Source organism: Hydra vulgaris, chromosome 02, assembly GCF_038396675.1.
Source record: "Hydra vulgaris chromosome 02, alternate assembly HydraT2T_AEP".
Classification (NCBI taxonomy): domain Eukaryota; kingdom Metazoa; phylum Cnidaria; class Hydrozoa; order Anthoathecata; family Hydridae; genus Hydra; species Hydra vulgaris.
Genome location: NC_088921.1, coordinates 65,389,238 through 65,408,698, shown reverse-complemented (window position 1 = coordinate 65,408,698; position 19,461 = coordinate 65,389,238). Strand labels below are relative to the sequence as shown.

Genomic DNA, 19,461 nt, shown 5'->3' with positions numbered 1-19,461 from the left:
GCCACATATATTTTTCTTACCGATATGTGTACAGATTGAAATTAAAAGAGATTCTGTAACTAAATACCTGGGGGTTTTCATTGACGAGAACATCACACGGAAACATCATGCTAACTATGTCTGCTCGAAAGTTTTAAAAGTATCGGAATTTTAATAAGGCGCGTACTCATTTAGTTATAAATAATTTAACTAAACTTTATTACTCTTTTATTCATAGTTATATAAATTATGGAGTAATTGCCTGGGGTAGCACTGATCAAAGCAAGTTACAATGTCTCTATTGCCATCATAAACATGCGATTCGTTTAAATAATTCTGCGGATCGGTTCACACATTCCTCAATTTTCTTTAATCAAATGAAAATCCTCGATATATATAAACTAAACGTATATAAAAATTTATCTTTTGTTTATATGCGGAAGAATGACTTATCTCCTTTAAGTTTTTAGGACCTTTTTATTTTGAAACCATTAAGCAAGTTTAACATGAGGAATAATAATTATTTAAATTAACCATTCTGGAACAAAATTATTTTGCCTAACTTCGGCTTACCCCTAACTTATCCTTTAAAAATAAGTTAAAAGATTTAATTCTCTCTATTGAAAATATCTTAGAATATTTTTAATTTATCTTGTGATAAAAAATAACTTTTATTGTCATGTATGTTCAAGTTTTGTTTTATACTTGTCTACAATTTATTTTCATTTATCTAAGTACGATTTAATCTTTTTATATTATGATATATAATCAATATTTAAATGTAGATATCGATCTTTTTTATTTTATTTTATTTTAATTCTTTTGATTGCATTTAAAATTCTTGAGTAAGTTTTCGGCGTCACATCTATTTGAAAAATAATTAACAATAGCTGCAGAAATGCAAGAAAAAATTCTCTCATTTGCTTATTAACCCAGCAGGCACAGCAAAAATATTTCTTTATTCCAATAATTATGCTTTAAAGTTGCGAGCTTTTGAATTTATTTAAAGAAGAAAAATTCAAAATATGTCGATAGAAAATGTGGGACATACCTGGAATCATCTTATGATAAATTCTGATTAGACTATTTGTTTCCTTTGTTTTCCATCTTCTTATATTTGCACATGTTTAATACATTAACTCACTAGGTGCAAAGGTGACTTTAAATAGTTGGCCTACAAAGATGCCCATTAAGTTGCTCTAAACGACTAACTTACAAAGTTTTGAACTACATTAACTGTCATTTTAGAATGCTCACAAAAATTTTGAAAGAAAAATAAAGCAATTTGCAAATAATGTAATCGTTAACACATAACCACACAACATTTTAGCTGATATTTTATACAGGGTGCGTAAAAAGTTCGAGGCCGTTTTTCTATAACGTTTTAAATAAGGTAGACGAACTTTTTACGCACCCTATGCAGTTTTTCAGATTTTACAAAATGTAACCCATTTGTAAACAATGTTTGTATTGTTTTTTAGGAAAAATGTCTGAACTCAGACCCGCTATTATTCGTCTATTTGAGCAAGGAAAAGAGTGAAAGAAATTGTCCAACTTCTAAACATCACCAAACTGTATCCAGATTCATTAAGCGATATCAAGAAACTGGCTGCTATAAAGGCAGACGGAGAAGTGGACATCCTCGGACTGCCAACACTCCAGCTAACCGGAATAAGATCTTAGGTCGAATCAAAAGAAACCCACGAACACAGAAGAACTCAACAAGAAAAATGGCTAAAGCTGTTGGAATTTCTGAAGGATCAGTCCAAAATGTTCTGGAAGGAGCCGGATAAAAAGCCAGCAAACATGTTACAGCTCAATTACTTACAGAAGAGATGAAACAAAAACGTTTGAACCAATGCAGGAAGCTTCTGAAACTTGCTGAATATCGAGGGATACTTGAAGAAAATTTTTTGCCTTGGACCCAGCAGCATTTTGGAGATGAAGAATGGACGCTTCAACAGGACGGTGCTCCCTCTCACAAAGCTATACATACTCAAACTTGGCTAGAAAAGAACTTTCCCGATTTTATCCAAGTTGACATCAGCTCTTATCAGATTGGAGAATGGCCATCAAACTCACCAGATCTGAACCCGTTGAACTACTCGCTTTGGAGTATTCTAGAGACCAAAGCTTGCATGAAACCCTATCGATCGATTAAAGAAAAAAGACCTGATTAAAACCTGGAAAGAAATCCCAATGGAAACAATTGCTAAAGCTGTGGATGATATGTCTGACGAACTGTGTACATACATTCATAACCTGTTTCGCAAATGAAATATACTGTGTTTTTTAAATGAAATACTGTGTTTTGCGAAATGGCCCCGAACTTTTTACACCCCCTGTATCATAGAATTTCCTTCTCCTTGGTGATATTTTTACCTTGAGGCTCGTTTTGCTGCAGAAACCTTCACCTACCCCAAACTATATATAATTTATTAGGTATAGAACTAAAAGTATGTATAATAAAGTATTGTCAAATTAGGTCACTAATAAATACGTGTTCTGAAAATTCAACTCAGAATCTAGTTGCATACTCCAACAAGATATGGAGTAAATAAAATTCTTTTAACAGAGTGCTTTAGTATTTCTGCAAAGCCCAACAAAACAAAGTTCAAACTCTAAATCAGGTGTTGCAATTGACCAAAATTGAGTGAAACTTGGTTTAAACACTGAGAGATCATCTACATTAAAAGATAAATAAAATGCAGTTTGAATAGGAATAAAGAAAAAAAACAGATGTTCTGTGCGCTCACCATGCAAAAGATAAACTAAAATATTATTACTAGTTAAAATAATACATGCATACATAAATATGTTTACTCTGTTAATCGACTTTTAAATTTTTCTATAAAAATTACACATTAGGCATTTTTATGCTTAGTTTAAATAAAAGACCAGAATAGAGCTTAAAAATTTAATTTAATTTATTTAGCTTATTAGGCTACTGCCCCTACTAAAACCACAGTGGATGTATATTCCTTGCCTTTCCCTAATTAGTCAATGTATACTTTGCTGCATCTATCTCTAACCCTACCATCAGTAGATGTAAGTACACTTCCTGCATGCTCTCCCTAATCAGTTTAGTCTTCACCGTTTAGCTAGTGCTTTGGTGCAAGTCTTTTTGCTCTTGCCCACACGCCCGCAAAAACTTTGGCAAGCGCATAAAAAAGCGCCTGCCAAAAAATAAAAGTGTTTTGTTTTAAATTGCAACAAAAATTTTATTTGTTTATTTGTTCAACTTGCTGATTTTTACTAGTTTTTTTTTTTTTTTTAATAATTTTATCTAGTATTTATTCAAAGCATTCTTTTCGCTATTTTTATTTTAATTTAAATAGCAGAAAAAAATAAATTTGTTAAATCGGCCAGGCTAACTTAAAAAAGACCATCCTCTCAGCGCTTTTTCAAGCACTGCCATTAAATTTCAAATGGAGAAGACTGTCAGTCTATGTATGTACATTCATCTGCGCTGAAACACAAACAATAAAAATATAATATGAAATAAATAAAAATTAAATTTAACAAACAAGATTAAATTAAAAAAAATAATAAAAAAATAATAAAAAAAGTGTAAAAAAGTAAAAAAACATTCTGAATAGAAAAAACAAAAAAATTTTATGATTTTTGGCAAGTTTTATAAGAGTACATTTTGATTATATTTTTAAAAATTATTGAAATTTTTTAGTATTATAAAAAGACTTAACTTGGATCAACTTATGTGGCAAAGTTTCATCAAACAATCTTTTCACTTTGTTTTCCATCACCAAAAACAGTAATACTTTTATCTCGTTCACCTACTTTCTTTCATACATAAATCTATAAAATCTCTTGTCAATTCATCATACTTCTTCTTATTGAACAATTAACTTGAATCTGAAACGCTGCTTGTTTTGTTTTTCTTTTTTAATTTTACCTTTTATTGTTAATAAAACATTTTCAGTTTTAAACTGTTGAGCGTGATGTGAGTTTTAAATGAGTTTATCAATTTTAAAAAAGTTTTTAATGTCTTTACTTTCCAACTCTGACACTCTACTAAATAATGGAGTGTACTAAGTAGTAATAACGTTGTACTAAATGATTATTTTTTAGGCTGCTTAATAGAAACATATTTTTGTCTTCTAGAAACATATTTGGTGCCATACCAATGTATTGATTAGTTAAAAAAGATTTAATTATTAAACTTCTTTAAATGTTAAACTCCAGGTTTTTGAAACAAAAAAATGTCTGATATCTTTAATTGCTAGCGTGCTTCTATACCGTACAGTAATTTGTTTTTAAATTATTATAAAACTAAAATAAAAAATAATTACTAAAACAAATATAAAAAATATTTTAGCACATTACTAATCATAGGTTTTTATTGCGAATAAAGATAGTTCCAAATGTAGCTAAAAAATAATAAATCAAATCTTTAATAAGTATTATTTTCAATTATTGATTAGTTATCTTAAATAATTTTTTTTTCTACAAACCCTAAAGCTGATTAATCAGCTTCAAGAATTTATTGACAACGAAACATACTTTAAAAATTATTGAAATTTGTTATATTTTTTTGCATTAACTTGTTCATACATTAACTTACTAGGTACAAAGTTCACTGCCCACCAAGCGGCTTTAAATAGTTGATCTAGAAAATTGAATTACATTAACGGGTGATGCGGAAGTTATCGGACAAATCCTAATTTCATTATTTGAGCATAATAATTAGTTTTTGTGGTTTTATGCGTAGGCATAAACGTTCTATAAAACATAAACTTTATTATTTAAAACACAATTATTTAAAATGAGGTTAAATGCAGCTGAACGAGAATCTTTTCGAAAGCGACTAAAAATGTTTTTTGTAAATAAACCTAATATAAAAAAAAAAAAAAATCGTAAATCATTTAGAAAAGGAAGGATTTGCTCGAAGTACAATATATGATAACCTAAAAAGACTAGAAACTGTTCAATCGTTTTCTGATAGAAAGCACCCTGGTCGTCCGACATCCTGGACTAGAGAAAAGAAAGCCGAATTAACGAGACTTGTCAACAATCGAAAAGGGGTCAGTCAGAGAAAAATAGGTATTAAATTCGGTGTAAATCAATCGACAATTGGTCGTCAGTTAAAAAAAATGAATATTAAATGTAGAAAACGTGAAAAGACTCCAAAATACACTATAGAACAACAAATAAAGGCAAAGAAAAGAAGCAGGAAACTAGTTAACCAACTCTATAACACAAACTCGTTTCTAGTCATCGATGACGAAAAATACTTTTGTTTTGCAGGGGACAACATGCCTGGAAATTCTAGATACTACACAAGCAACAAAAAGACATGCCGAGAAAGTGTTCGTTTTATAGGAAAAGAGAAATTTCCAAAAAAATTATTAATGCGGGTAGCCATATCTGACCGTGGTATGTCCGAGCCATTGTTTCGCACTTCCAAGGCTGTAGCGATCAATTCATCAATCTATATTAATGAATGTGTAGAAAAACGACTTCTTTCATTTATTCACAAGTATCATGGAGACTTTAACTATTTATTTTGGCCAGATTTAGCAAGTTCTCATTATTCTAAAGATTCTCTAAATTGGATGGACCAATATGTCTGTTACGTTGATAAAGAATCCAATCCCCCAAATGTGCCTCAAGCACGACCAATTGAAAATTTTTGGGGACATTTGGCACAGAAGGTTTACGAGGGAGATTGGCAAGCTTCAACAGAGCAAGTTTTGATTGATCGCATTAAACTAAAACTACAAGAAATTGATTTAAACTTTTTACAGTCGCATATGAAAGGCGTCAGAGCAAAATTGAGATCAATTGCAGATGGTGGTGTTTTTTCATATAAAAAATAATATATTTTTATTAAAAGATTAATGTTTTATTTTAAAAAAATATAGTTTGTTTTTTTATTTATAAATAAGTTATTGACGTTTTTATTTTGTCCGATAACTTCCGCATCACCCGTTAGCTGTCATTTTTTTCAAATGCACACAAAAATATTGAAAGAAAAAAAAGTATATTTGCAAATTATGTAATCGCTATCGCGTACCCATAACAGATTTATTTGGCTGAGGAGCCTCAGTGTGATTCCTTAGTAGTGATAAAAGCATCTCACCTAGGAAAAGCAAAACTGATATAAAATCACCACTTTAATGTTGAAACTTGAAATTGTTTTTCTTAGATGTTGTGGGAATACTAAACCACCATTTGGCAAGAATTTCATTTTGTTCATATCTTGTTGGATTATGCAACTGGATTCTGAGTTATCTTACAGTAATTTATAAGATAACTACAGGAACGAGTAACCCTTCTTTAGTTGCTATATCGTACGCACTAAAAATCCATTGATCTTTTACAATTCTACCTCGGTTGTATTTCCTTCTTGAAAAAAGTGATTCATCTATTTCCACTATTGAACCTGGCCCTCCTAATTGCACACGGTTGTTAAGAAAATAAGTAACGGCAATGTCTCTACAAAATTGATTCCAATCAACTACAGTTTTATTGCTACCAATTTCTAAATCCTTTTGTATGTCTTCTACTGAAAGGTCACGACTTTTTCCAGCGCTACGAGTCCAATATAGGTAATACCTATTATTTGCCAAAGTTTCAGTTTAGATTTTTCAAAAAAACCTTCAACACGAATACTTATTTTCTTTTTGCATTGTTTTTGCATGCATCTCCAAATCTTTCCGTCGACATTATGACTATTTTGTTCGTTGCACTGGATGTTACATCGAGGACATATCATATTTATAGCAAGTAAACCAAACTCCCTGCACCACCGGATGCACTCGTTATTATTGTTTTAAACCTGCGACCGGTAAATTAAGGCTATCAATCTCGGTAAATTAAGGCTATCAATCTCGATAATAATCGGTCGTCTAACATTTGCCATTTTAATTTTAAAACAGAAACATTTCTTATAAAGTCTTTTATAACTACATTTTATTTTTTGCAAATTTTTTGTATCGGAATTTTCATGAGTATTTTAATTACTTTCAAATTACGGATACCAGGCGGCGTAATTAATTAGTGAAATTTTAAAGTGTTATAAAAAAAGATGGTGAATATTAGCGTTTTTGGTATATTTTTTTGACACTTTAACATCAAATTAGAAAACTTTCCTTTGGTTTTCAGGTCTATATTTTTATACGATTCTTAATCAGGATAAAATTCTCTAACATAATCAATAATAAAAATAAGGGGGTAGAGATGTAAATTAGCGCCTATAATATAATAATTATAAAATTAAAAGTATGTATAACAAAGGATCTATATCTGTTCAAGCCTAATACACTTATATACTAAAGTGATATATATAACATATGATATAACATAAAAATTAATCAAATTGTATAACATAAACAAACATATAAAGAAATCAATAAGCTCCTAAGAATTACTTACTTACTAATATTAAATTAAGTATATTACATAGACAAGTTTGAAAGTCTAAAATGATATATCATCAAGTAGAAAAAAAGCACACCTTGTATTACTGGTTTGACCTTTTTCGTGTGACAATTCGAGAATCATCAGCAACAACAGAATCCAGTTGGATCTACAATTTTGAAGAGTTTTACTGTATTTGTTTTAACTGTTTCTTTAAACTTGGATATTGAGTTTTAAAATATTTACGCGACTTTTTTATAAGGTCTAAATTGCATTGCGACATTATAAGGTATACTTGTATTTACAAGTATATTTCCACAAACGTGAAAAAATATTTTTTGTTGTATTTATTACTTTTTATGTTATAGTTTTTATATTAATATTATTAATTTTTATTTATTTTATTTCTATCATAATAATAATTTATATTGCAGTTTTAAAATAATCTAAAACAAATTACAATTTAGAATACGTATACTGTAACATAAAAAGTAATAAATACAACAAAAAATATTTTTCCACGTTTGTAATCACAAACGCTTCAAAAGTAATTCGTTTTCACTGCTAATAAAAAACGTTCCGAAAGTCACGTTTTATTCACGTAAAATAGTCACCTGGACGAGGTCACCTAAAATAAATGTGATTGAAACGTGAATTAAACGTTGCGTGCCTACTGGGAAGGTGCTCCCAGAAGTTATAATTGTCTTGTCACAGAGCACTGTGGAAGAGCATTTAACTAGAAAGTTCACCATAATATTTCGCCAGCATAAAACTGTTTGAAACAAAAAAGCAAAGAATAGAGTTTTTTTTTTTAAATAGTTAAAATTAAAATTGTTTTGTGTGTTTTAGAGAAGTTATGAATAAAAGAAAAATAAATTGTATATATTTTTTTGATCATACTATTAACGTAGTTGTCTTTTTATTACTTACGTAAACTTTTTATTTTATTTTATCAGAAAGCACTACATCCTTATCAGTTCATTCATAAGTTAAAAAATATAGATTTTTATTGATTTCCAAGGGTCAGCACTACTTTTAATTTTTTTTTTTTTTTCAAAAAGCTAAATGTTGTAAAGGAACATGTTCTAATAAGAGTCTATGTGCTTATGCTAATGTATTTTTAAAAATAAGCGAATAAAAAATTTAATGAAAATTTTGGTTTATTGTTTCTTTTACTTCTACATAGTTTTTTACTCAGGCCGAAAAATTTTCCGATATACCTTTTTTTCCAATACACAGTAAATAACTCAAAACAATGGCAAATGGAACAAAAAAAAACTGGTTTAGTAAATAATGCATAAAATAATATGCATGAACAGTGGCGGATTTACCATATGCGAGGCCATAGGCAAGTTTTCTATTATATTAGTTGAGTTTTTAATTCTTGTGTTCTATTGTGTTTTGGATATTTATTAGAACGTAACGAAGCAAAAAACGCACATAGGTTTTAAATGTACATTAAGTATTTTTTTTATTTTGGATGAAGATGCACTAATAAGACTACTCAAAATGCGATACCTATTATTTTTTTCGCAGATTTTAGGAGGATCGATTACATTGACTTAAAACTTAACCTTTCTGACTTTTAAAGACGCAAACTCATCAATTAAATCAGAACAGTCCAAGGACCGACTTATTTTATTTTCAATGGAAATTAAAGCTAATGCAGATAAGCGGTCTTGACCCATAGTGGAACGTAAATAGTTTTTTAAGAGTTTTAATTTGAAAATTTTTATGAGTTTTTAATTTGGTTTTTTACATCATTCATTACTTACATTATACCAAAAAATTGTAACTCGCACACAATCATAACACAACATTTTTTATACCAACAACAATCATACTGTAGCTATAGCAATATAACAAACTATAACAAACGAGAAACTAAAAACAAAATTGTTGTCAGGAAAAATAAAAAGATCGTTAATGAAGACATTAAAGTGCTCACAAAAACAAAAATGGCATAGCGACGTCAAACAAATATAATTCTACAGAAACCACAAATCTTTTCAATATAAAACCAAAAACGTACCAGGATTTTGTATATTAAAATGTACATAAAGAACTCAACTCATAAAATGCATAAAGACTCAAAGTCAGAAGGAAGGAACAAGCGTCCTCATGAAAACATTAATGTAAAATAATAAAAATAGTATGTAAATGTGATAAATTAGTAAAAGAAAAATCAGTCTTTGTTGTAAGTTCTGTAACATCGAGTCTAATCAAAAGCCAGCGTAAGGAGTGAATATAAAAGCCACAACAATAATAAGGGAAGTGCCAGTCGTAAATCAAAGAACCCAAGATGGCTTTAACAGCAATGCAAGGAGAGTCTCCAACTTTAGACTTCACCAACTCACCAAGGATATTCCCAGGGAGGGGGCAGCCCCGCTTATGGGACTATTGTCAATAACTGTTAGCAAATGTAGCCATACTTCATCGAATCCACAATGGATAAAACACCTATACATAGAATAAACACTGATCTATGGCTCAAAGAGAAACCGCTACAACAAATACCCGGAACCAGCATAACATCCCATCACTGCTCAGATTATGTCTTGTGCAACAGTAAAAATGTAAAGACAATATTATATAAAATAAATAAACAAACAAACAAAAAGTCATTCAGTTAGGAGGATGGAAAAACAGGAAAAGCCTTTGAGACGTGTAGGTGTATATGGGCAGAGATATATTTGTCACAGTCATTGTCAATGTATATGAGACTAGAAACCGCATACCCTTTCATATGGTTGCCAGGCATTATGTATAACGCAAAAAAAAATTGCTACATACATAATAATAGATGTATATGTAAAGTTGAATATTTTATAAAAATACTGTTTATAAAAATACTGTACGCATACATTATATTGAATTTTAACAAATGAGTTTTTACTAAGAAAATTTTTTTTTATTACTTGTACTAAGAAAAAAAAATGCGAGGCCACCTGAGCGCGAGGCCACCGGCAAATGCCTGCTTTGCCTGTGCTTAAAACCGCCGCTGTGCATGAATTCATCAACTACTACTGATTTTTTTTATTTAAAAAAGTCTTTATATCTAATATGTCTAATATTTTTAGCTGATAGATTTTAGATTTTGGAGAACGCCTTAAATCTGAAAGTTACCTTTCTAATTTTTGCTCCGATCGTGTAATTTTAGTAGGCCATGCACAACGTGGAACAAGAAAAGTGTTTGTCTGCTGATTGTAGACAGCTGATTTTTATGCGTGATTTAAGAAATGCTATGGGAAACTTTTATTTACCTGTTTTTATATTTCAAGGTTTCATGACACCATGATAAAAGGATGATCACCTTGTTGTATTGGTTTTGCAAACAGCCCAACGAGCTGGGTAATAGGGCCATTTTTTAAAAATGTTTTAGAACATATAAAAAAGTATTCTAAAAAAGGATCTAGTTTTACTCTTAATAAACAATCACAAAAACCATTATACATCGGATGTAAAATAGTTGTACATTGATGAATATCAGATATTACTGCATTGTTGTTTGATAGATAAACATCAGATGTTATTGTAATTTTAAATTTTAAATTTATTTATTCGCTTGCACGGAATCCGGGGAAAACAATAGCAATACACAGTTTAGTTTGTTTAGTGATACCAGCATATTTGGTTAGGAAGATTCCTGTGGATTTTTCCACTTCTGAAAGGCATCCTTTTTAATGAATATTTTTTGTAATGGCAACTTTCAACGTACTGAAGTAACTAATTGTTCTGTGACAGAAACATTCAGAACAGCTAGTTTTTGATGATTCTTATCAAGTTGTTTTTATACCAAGTTCTTTTTACATTTGAAGGCATGGTTATGCAAAAACAATATAAAATGATAATTAGTAAAATCTAAAAGTTATTTGTCCTACAATCAAAGTATAGCACCTGAATCTATAAGACAGCTTCAAAATGCTCTGCCTCGTAATTCTACCTTTTAAAACAAAAAAAAGGTAGAAAAAGTAAAAAGTCTAAGATTCCCTTTGAAACTCTAAAAAAAAAGAAAAAGTTCTTATCTTTTACGCAAGAAAAGACTTTAAAATGTCTTTAAGAATTTCAAAGCTAGAACTTTTTGAAATTTTACTTAAATCCTTGAAAACCTAAATAAAAACGAAAAGTACTTTAGTTTATGTGGTTTAACACATTTTTTTGTGTAAAAACTCAAGCTTTATTGGTTGGAAAGATTTTTTTTAACCTACAAACACACACACGCACACACTATCGATAGTTTGTGTGTTTGTATGTTAAAAAAAAAATAATCTATTTTATTCATCTATTTAAAAATTTATCTATTTTTGGATAACTTGGACTAAACAACAATCGTTGTTTAATCCTAATTATCCAAAAATAGAAATGTAATTAAAATAATCAAGTATTTTTTATATATAAAAATTTTTTTAATGTTTAAAATTGCTTTCGTCTCCTCCACCATGTGTGTGTGTGTGTGTGTGTGTGTGTGTGTGTGTGTGTGTGTGTGTGTGTGTGTGTGTGTGTGTGTGTGTGTGTGTGTGTGTGTGTGTGTGATTATAAATAAATAAATTTTTACATATTACAATAAATTTTAAACTTTTAAGATTAAAAGTTATTTTCTTATATTTATTAAACACTGAAAGTTATCTTTAACAATATTTATGTTTTTAACTTTTACTTTTGAAACGACGTATAAAACAGTTTTATTTATAAGCTGTTTTATATAAGGATTATCTTATTTGTTAAAAACCTTTGAGTTAAGTGTTGTTTGTTTTTTGTAATCTGTTTGTTTCTTCTTGTATTCGAATTGGATTTGAATTTACCTTAAGTATGATAAATTTTTTAATATTGACATTTTTATTTTACAATATTTTTTCTTTCTTTATCTTAATTTCAGCCACTCTCAAAATATAACGTTATATTTCAAGATCAGTGATTTTAACACAAATTTTTTAAAACAATTTTTATAGCAAGTGGGAAATAATTTGGTTATTTTTATATTCATTTTTGAAGGCCACATTATACTTTTTTTTACGAGTCAAAAGAATTCTACAACATTAATTTTTACAACCGTATGACATTATTGTCCATACCTTCCATTTTATTGCACCATTATTTCAATGCATTTTATAAAACAATAATATTTATATGTTTATCATTATTTGTATTTACATCAGTTTTGACATTATTTTTGTGTTATAGGAAGAAATCACTTGAATAAAAATTAAAACTCTCCTTTTTTTTAAATGGTTGTTTTTAGTGTTAGCAATGAAACGAAATTGTAGTGATGTGCACATAAAACTTGAGTGTATTTTACGCAGTTCTAAACTTTTGAAAATTGTTTCAGGCTAAGAGGTGAATCAATTATTGAGACAACGAATCAAGGATTGCCAGTTTAGAAGGACCAACAAAGTATTATATACATTTTCTTTATTTTATTTTATACTTTACAATTTATTTTTAAAATTTAAAAAAAGTATAGGTGGCGGGAGAAGTAGGATCCGCGTTACCACAATCCCTGTGCGCATAATGTTCCTCACCCAATGTAAGCTCCCATGTTTTATATTTTTGTCTCGTTTAGTCTCAGTAACCACTAACAACAATATTTCTGGTCTGCAACATCTGTTTATCCACGTAACACTTTTAACAACCTGTTTGTTTACACAACTTTTTTTTGCGTCACACTATTATCAGAGTTCTGAGAAAGCGACTTCAATAAAAGCCAGGTTATAATTGTAAGATAGGTAGATAATTGTAAAGCTATTTGTTTAAGATGTATCTTTCAAATTAGTTCTGAAGTTTTTAGTCCATAGTATTATCAACAATTTTAACTTTTGAAAAATGAAAGTTTAATATTTCAGTATAAGATATTTTATAACTTTCCGATTCACTAAACATTTTTTTTACTTATGTATAAGCGTATGCAATTTAGACAACAGATTCAAAACAAATTTTTATCAAAGTTACGGTTAAAATATAAACTTAGAATAGGAAATAAACCAAAATAGGTTTAAGTTTTTAGATCTAACTGGTAGTTTATTAAACTTTGTGCTCTTTACTAAATGCATGTGTCTTGAATCAGAAAAACAGATTTTGAAGTTTAATCTATTTGCTATTTTTCACTTTCAACTTTTAGACGTACAACTAATTTAATTTTTTTTTTTTATAACTTATTTAAAATATTTGCTTCCATTATTTGATTTTTATTGTACGATGTCTTTTATAAATATGATACATCAACTTTGATGTGAAAACATAATAGCTAAACCTATATTATTATTATGCCTAAGTAATTTTTTAAAAATTTTAATTGCGCTGAATTGTAGATAAATGAAAAATCTCAACAACAACAACAGCAACAACAGCAACAACAGCAACAACAACAACAACAAAATATTTTATTTGTTCTTTAGAAATTGAGTTAAACGTATGGATGTTATTAATTTGGTTTTATTTATTAAACCGCCAAATTATGTATTTTCCCGAACACTCTCTGTAATGTGCTGTTTAAAATATTTTATCAAAATGTTTAACTTATTTTGTTAAAGTTACTATAGTAACTTTAAATATATGTTACATAATATTATAGAAGTACGTATTTAGCCTTCGTGTAATTGCTTCAGAACTGGAGGTCCTTAGTTCGAAGCTGGCTCTGGCAGTATATGCAATATTGGTAAGGAAGGAGGCGTTCTGGTTAAATGCTATTTCGCGGTCTATGAGAACTTCTTGGAGCGAATAAACTATATATATATATATATATACATATATAGTAATATAACTTTATATATATAACATCTTGGAGCTAAACAACAATATGTGTGTGTGTGTGTGTGTGTGTGTGTGTGTGTGTGTGTGTGTGTGTGTGTGTGTGTGTGTGTATGTGCGTTACACTAAAACTTTGCTGGGATTGATGTCGAAAATCAAATGTCTCAAAAAGAGTGTCTATTGAAAGTCTGTTTTTGGTAATGTTACGCTTGTAGAGTTGATCGTTTCTTTTTTTTTTACAACTGATATCTTGTGATTTGATAAAGGAATTTATTTCTTCGAAATTTCGAACACCTGAATTACATTTTTTTCATCATTAAACAGTAGTTGGTAAAAATCTCCTTGCCGATAAAAAGGAAAATACCTTTTTTAAAAAAAAAAAAGAATCTCAAAAAAAATTACATTACGGAATGTTTTGGTAATATAGATTTACAAACAACTTAGGTTTACTAATGTTTTCTATGCATTACTAAGAAATCTGAGTACATTTCTAGGTATTCGATTCTAATAAAATATGTTGTCGAACTTTGATCTGCATTGTTAATAGCGTACAATGTTCGTCACGTTTACACACTCAGTCATACGATTTGGTTTCTAATCAGATATCTAAATAACAAACAATAACTTGATAACAAACAGAAACAAGTTTTTAATACAAAGTAAACTAATAGTAAACTAACAATTTTAAGCCGTACCTTTCGTAACAACGAAATTTATCAAACTCATGAAAGACTTAAAGTAGAGGAAATTTATGACTTTTTTAGAATAATCTTAAATTAGATATTTTGTATTCTATCAGCTATTTTTTTACTTTGAAATGAATTAAAATGAAAATCGCATGAGATTTAAGAACAATTTTGCTGTGACAAAAGTACTTTATCGTAAGTATTTAAAATATTTGCTAAGCTGTTTATGAATTAAAAATTTTGTTCAAGAACAAATTTTACAATTCCTTAGATTTCGCGTCTAGTAAAAAGTATTTGTTCGCGGCGCCATACAATTTTGCTTAAGTAATAAATATGTAACTTTATAATAAGTATTTATTAACTTGTGTAATGAAGTTTGAAAATTGTCTCGTAAATTTATACGTTCGATAAATTTAAATATATATTTTCTAAAGGGACGTTTTTATTCCTATTTATTTTTGCGTCACCATTATTTTTTAATTCATATCATTTTAAAAATATTATTATATGAAATTTTTCGAGAAGAAAAAATAAAAAAAAGAAGGAATGCTGGTATGGTAGATTTTTACTTCCGATTTCATTAATATATTGGACTTTAAATATAAAAACGATTAACAAATCAAGAATTTTTGTTAGAAATTATATAAATCATCTAATTTAATTGAGTTTTAATTGTATGGGAAAAAATTTTATTGAAATTCACAAAGGTTCATAACATAATTTTAAAATCTTTTAATATGCAAACTAAATTAAAAGTGCAGCTTTGGACCGCGAGAGCATCTTCCATTTTTAAAACCTATGGACTTTAAAGCTGTGTAGCGATGTTTTCATTGTTAATAGCTTTAGTTAAAATTATTTTTTGGAATTAGTAATAGTAGCAGTCGTGTTTAAATCGAGCAAAAAAATTGCAATTAAGAATTAGGGCTTCTAAAAAAAGTTAAACATTAAAATATTATTGATTTCCTAAAGTATTTTATGTATTTCTTTTGAAATTCGTTAATTTAACAATTTATCTTTTTACTTAATTGTACAGAATAACGCCGCAAGAATTTCCTTAAACGTTTAAAAAAGAATTTATAAAAACGCTGTTAATATTTTTTACGCTAAGGTAAGATTTTTTTTTATATATATTGCAAAGTGGAACTATAGTAAACTATATATATTGCAAAGTGGAACTATAGTAAACTATATATATTGCAAAGTGGAACTATAGTAAAAATGAAACTATAATAAAAACAATCAAGTAATTCCTGTATTTTCATTCATAACTGTTTCAGATATTTGTCAAAAAAACTTTGACTAAAAAAGTTAAAAGATTTAAAAAAAAAGTAAAAGATTCAAAACTTTCCTAAATATAACTAGAAGCTTTTTTTATATTTTTAAAATACGACGTTTCGTTCAGACAGACGCAAACTATCTGTAAGCAGTTTGTATTTTGTTTGAATTTTTCTCTTCATTTTTTGACAGTTCCGCTTTAAATTAATTAAATTAATAGCAAGTTTTACAATTACGCACGATTCTATGGAATGCAAATTTACTAAAATATATTTTACAATGACCTCAAAGATTGAAAAATTTTTTTGCGATGATCTTATGGCTATTGTTATTATCTATTAAAAATTTTCTTTTGCTGAGCCTTTAAAATTTTGAAGTTTACTGTAAGTTAAGAGCAAATTACTATTTAAATATATAAACACTTAAAATCTTCTGTAAACTGTTGCTTAATTACTTTTTGTTTACAAAAAAAACATTTTCTTTTTATATTTTAACGTGAGTTAGTAGCATATACACGAATTTTACGGGAGATGACTTAAAACTTGTCATACATATATATATATATATATATATATATATATATATATATATATATATATATATATATATATATATATATATATATATATATACATATATACATATATATATATATATATATATATATATATATATACATACATATATATATATATATATATGTATATATATACATATATATATATATGTATATATACATATATATTTATGTATATATATACATATATATCTTTATCTATATATATCTATATAAATATATATATATACATATATATATACATATACATATATTTATATATACATATATATCTATATCAATATATATATATATATATATATATATATATATATATATATATATATACGATATATATTTATATATATACAATATATATATATATGTATTATTTATATAATGTATATATATAATATATATAATGCATATATATATATATATATATATATATATATATATATTTATATATACATATAATGTATATGTATGTATATATTTAAATATATATATACATATATATGTACATATATATATACATGCATATATATGTATATATACAATATATATATATATATATATATATATGTATATATATACAATATATATATGTATATGTATATATATATATGTATATGTATATATATACAATATATATGTAGTATATGTATATATATACAATATATATATGTATATGTATATATATACAATATATATGTACTATATATAATGTTTATATATATATAAATGCATATATATATATTTATATATGTATATATATAAATATATACATGTATATGTATGTATATATATGTATATATATATATAAATAAATATATATATATATATATATATATATATATATATATATATATATATATATATATATATATATATATATATATATATATATATATATATATATATATATATATATATATAGTTTTACTTATAGTATTATATATTTAATTTTTAACCTTCTCTAAAACGGCACTAATTAATATTTTGATATATTATCGTATTTTTACCGCTATTAATTTTATTGATATTTAATAAATAAAAGTTGTTCTATTTTTAAATTGACGTTTATAAAATGACGTTTTATAAAACCTCGTTTTCAAACGATTTCTAAATTTTAATCTTTATTGAAAATCCAATCAGAATGGTTTAAAAACTTGAAACGATCAACGAATATTAAACGCCAATCAATAACTTTACTCTTAAATAGAAAGCACACGAGGTGCAAATGAATACAGAATGTTTCCGGATTTAGCGGTGACGTTAAGTTTGAACGCAGCGTAGAAAGCGTAAAATATAAGTGAAAGCGAATTTTTATACAAACAGAAAAACTTATACCGAATGAGTGTTACATTACTAACGATCATTTTAGCTTATTTCAAATGTGAGTTGATATATTGTCAGTTTATGTTTTAAAATTCTTTTTAAATATAAAAACTATAAATTCAATAATATAAAATATAATAATGAAATGCGTCATATTTTAATGTGGGCGTATATATATATAATATATATATATATATATATATATATATATATATATATATATATATATATATATATATATATATATATATATATATATATATATATATATATATATATATATATATTATATATATATATGTATGTATATATATAATTTTGTGTATGTCTTTTAAATATTTATTTTTTTGTAATATTTGTTAATGTTCAAGAATTTTGAAAATCATTCAGAAAATTATTTTTAAACTTAGTGTTTATTAAATTTTATAAGATTCGATATTAAATAATAATTTTGTATTATTTATTTAAAAAAGTAATAAAAGTTTCTTTTTTTAAAAGGGTTTGTCTAATTCTTTATTTTTGAAGGGTTTGTTTCCATAGATGAAATTCGATCACTTTTAATGACATTCACTTTTTGTGTTTACATGTACTTGTTTTATTATTTGTATTTAATCATTTTTAAGTTGTCATATATTTGAGGAAAATAAAAACATATCATTAAAAAAAAAAAAAAGCATATCATTTAAAAAAATTTCATAAAAAATTTCTTTAGGCATTTATATTTTTCATTTATATGCATTTATTTCTTTTATAAACAATACATTGTTTAGATTTCTTAAAGAAGGAGGGTAAACATTTTTTTTTCATAAAATTATTATCCTATCCCACTTCTTTAAAACTTGATTAAAATATCCCATTGCATTTTTAATTCTTTCATTATTCTTTAGTTTACTTATGATACTCACAATATTTTTTTAGTTATAAAAATGTTAAGGTGAGTCACCAATCAGCTTTGTTTTTGCACCTGTCTTGTTCTTTTTATTTTATTATGTATAGTTACTCAAGAATTTGTAAAGATTATTTACAACACAAATTCAATTATTGATATAGAAATTACAAATATATTGATACTACATACTAAGTATTAAATATGATCAAACTATTTCCTAATAATATACATTTATGGATTTTGAAATTTATAATTTTATTTTTTGATATAAAATATTTTTTGCTGTTTTGTTACAATTAACAATAGTATAAGCCTAAACAGAAAAAATAAATTATTGTGCAATAAAATGCATTTAAAATAAGTTTTTGCTAGAAAAAAATGAATTTATTATATTTACTTAAATTTGTATAAATATTATATATAAATGTGTGTATATATATATATATATATATATATATATATATATATATAATATATATATATATATATATATATATATATATATATATATATATATATATATATATACATACATATATATGTATGTATATATATATATATACATACATATATATATATACATACATACATATATATATATATATATATAT

The 19,461-nt window shown here is 26.5% G+C and overlaps 1 protein-coding gene and 1 long non-coding RNA gene across 8 annotated transcripts in view; one reads left to right on the top strand and one right to left on the bottom strand.

Moving 5' to 3' along the window:
* Positions 1-12,025: 12,025 nt before the first annotated feature.
* LOC100214183 (roquin-1) overlaps positions 12,026-19,461 on the top strand; it is a 28,123-nt gene continuing 20,687 nt past the window's right edge. The window contains exons 1-3 of one of the 7 annotated variants that reach the window (XM_065791708.1): positions 12,026-12,166; positions 12,686-12,750; positions 15,823-15,897. The gene's annotated coding sequence lies outside the window, so the exon portion shown is untranslated. Of the gene's footprint in view, positions 12,167-12,598; positions 12,751-14,683; positions 14,985-15,822; positions 15,898-17,871; positions 18,020-19,461 lie in introns of those variants that run through there. The other 6 variants (XM_065791710.1, XM_065791713.1, XM_065791712.1 and 3 more) reach the window with 6 other exon arrangements.
* LOC136077111 (uncharacterized) lies at positions 14,492-14,931 on the bottom strand. The gene is made up of 2 exons (XR_010636840.1): positions 14,799-14,931; positions 14,492-14,709 (listed from the first exon to the last, which is right to left on the bottom strand). It is a non-coding gene; the product is annotated as an uncharacterized LOC136077111 (long non-coding RNA).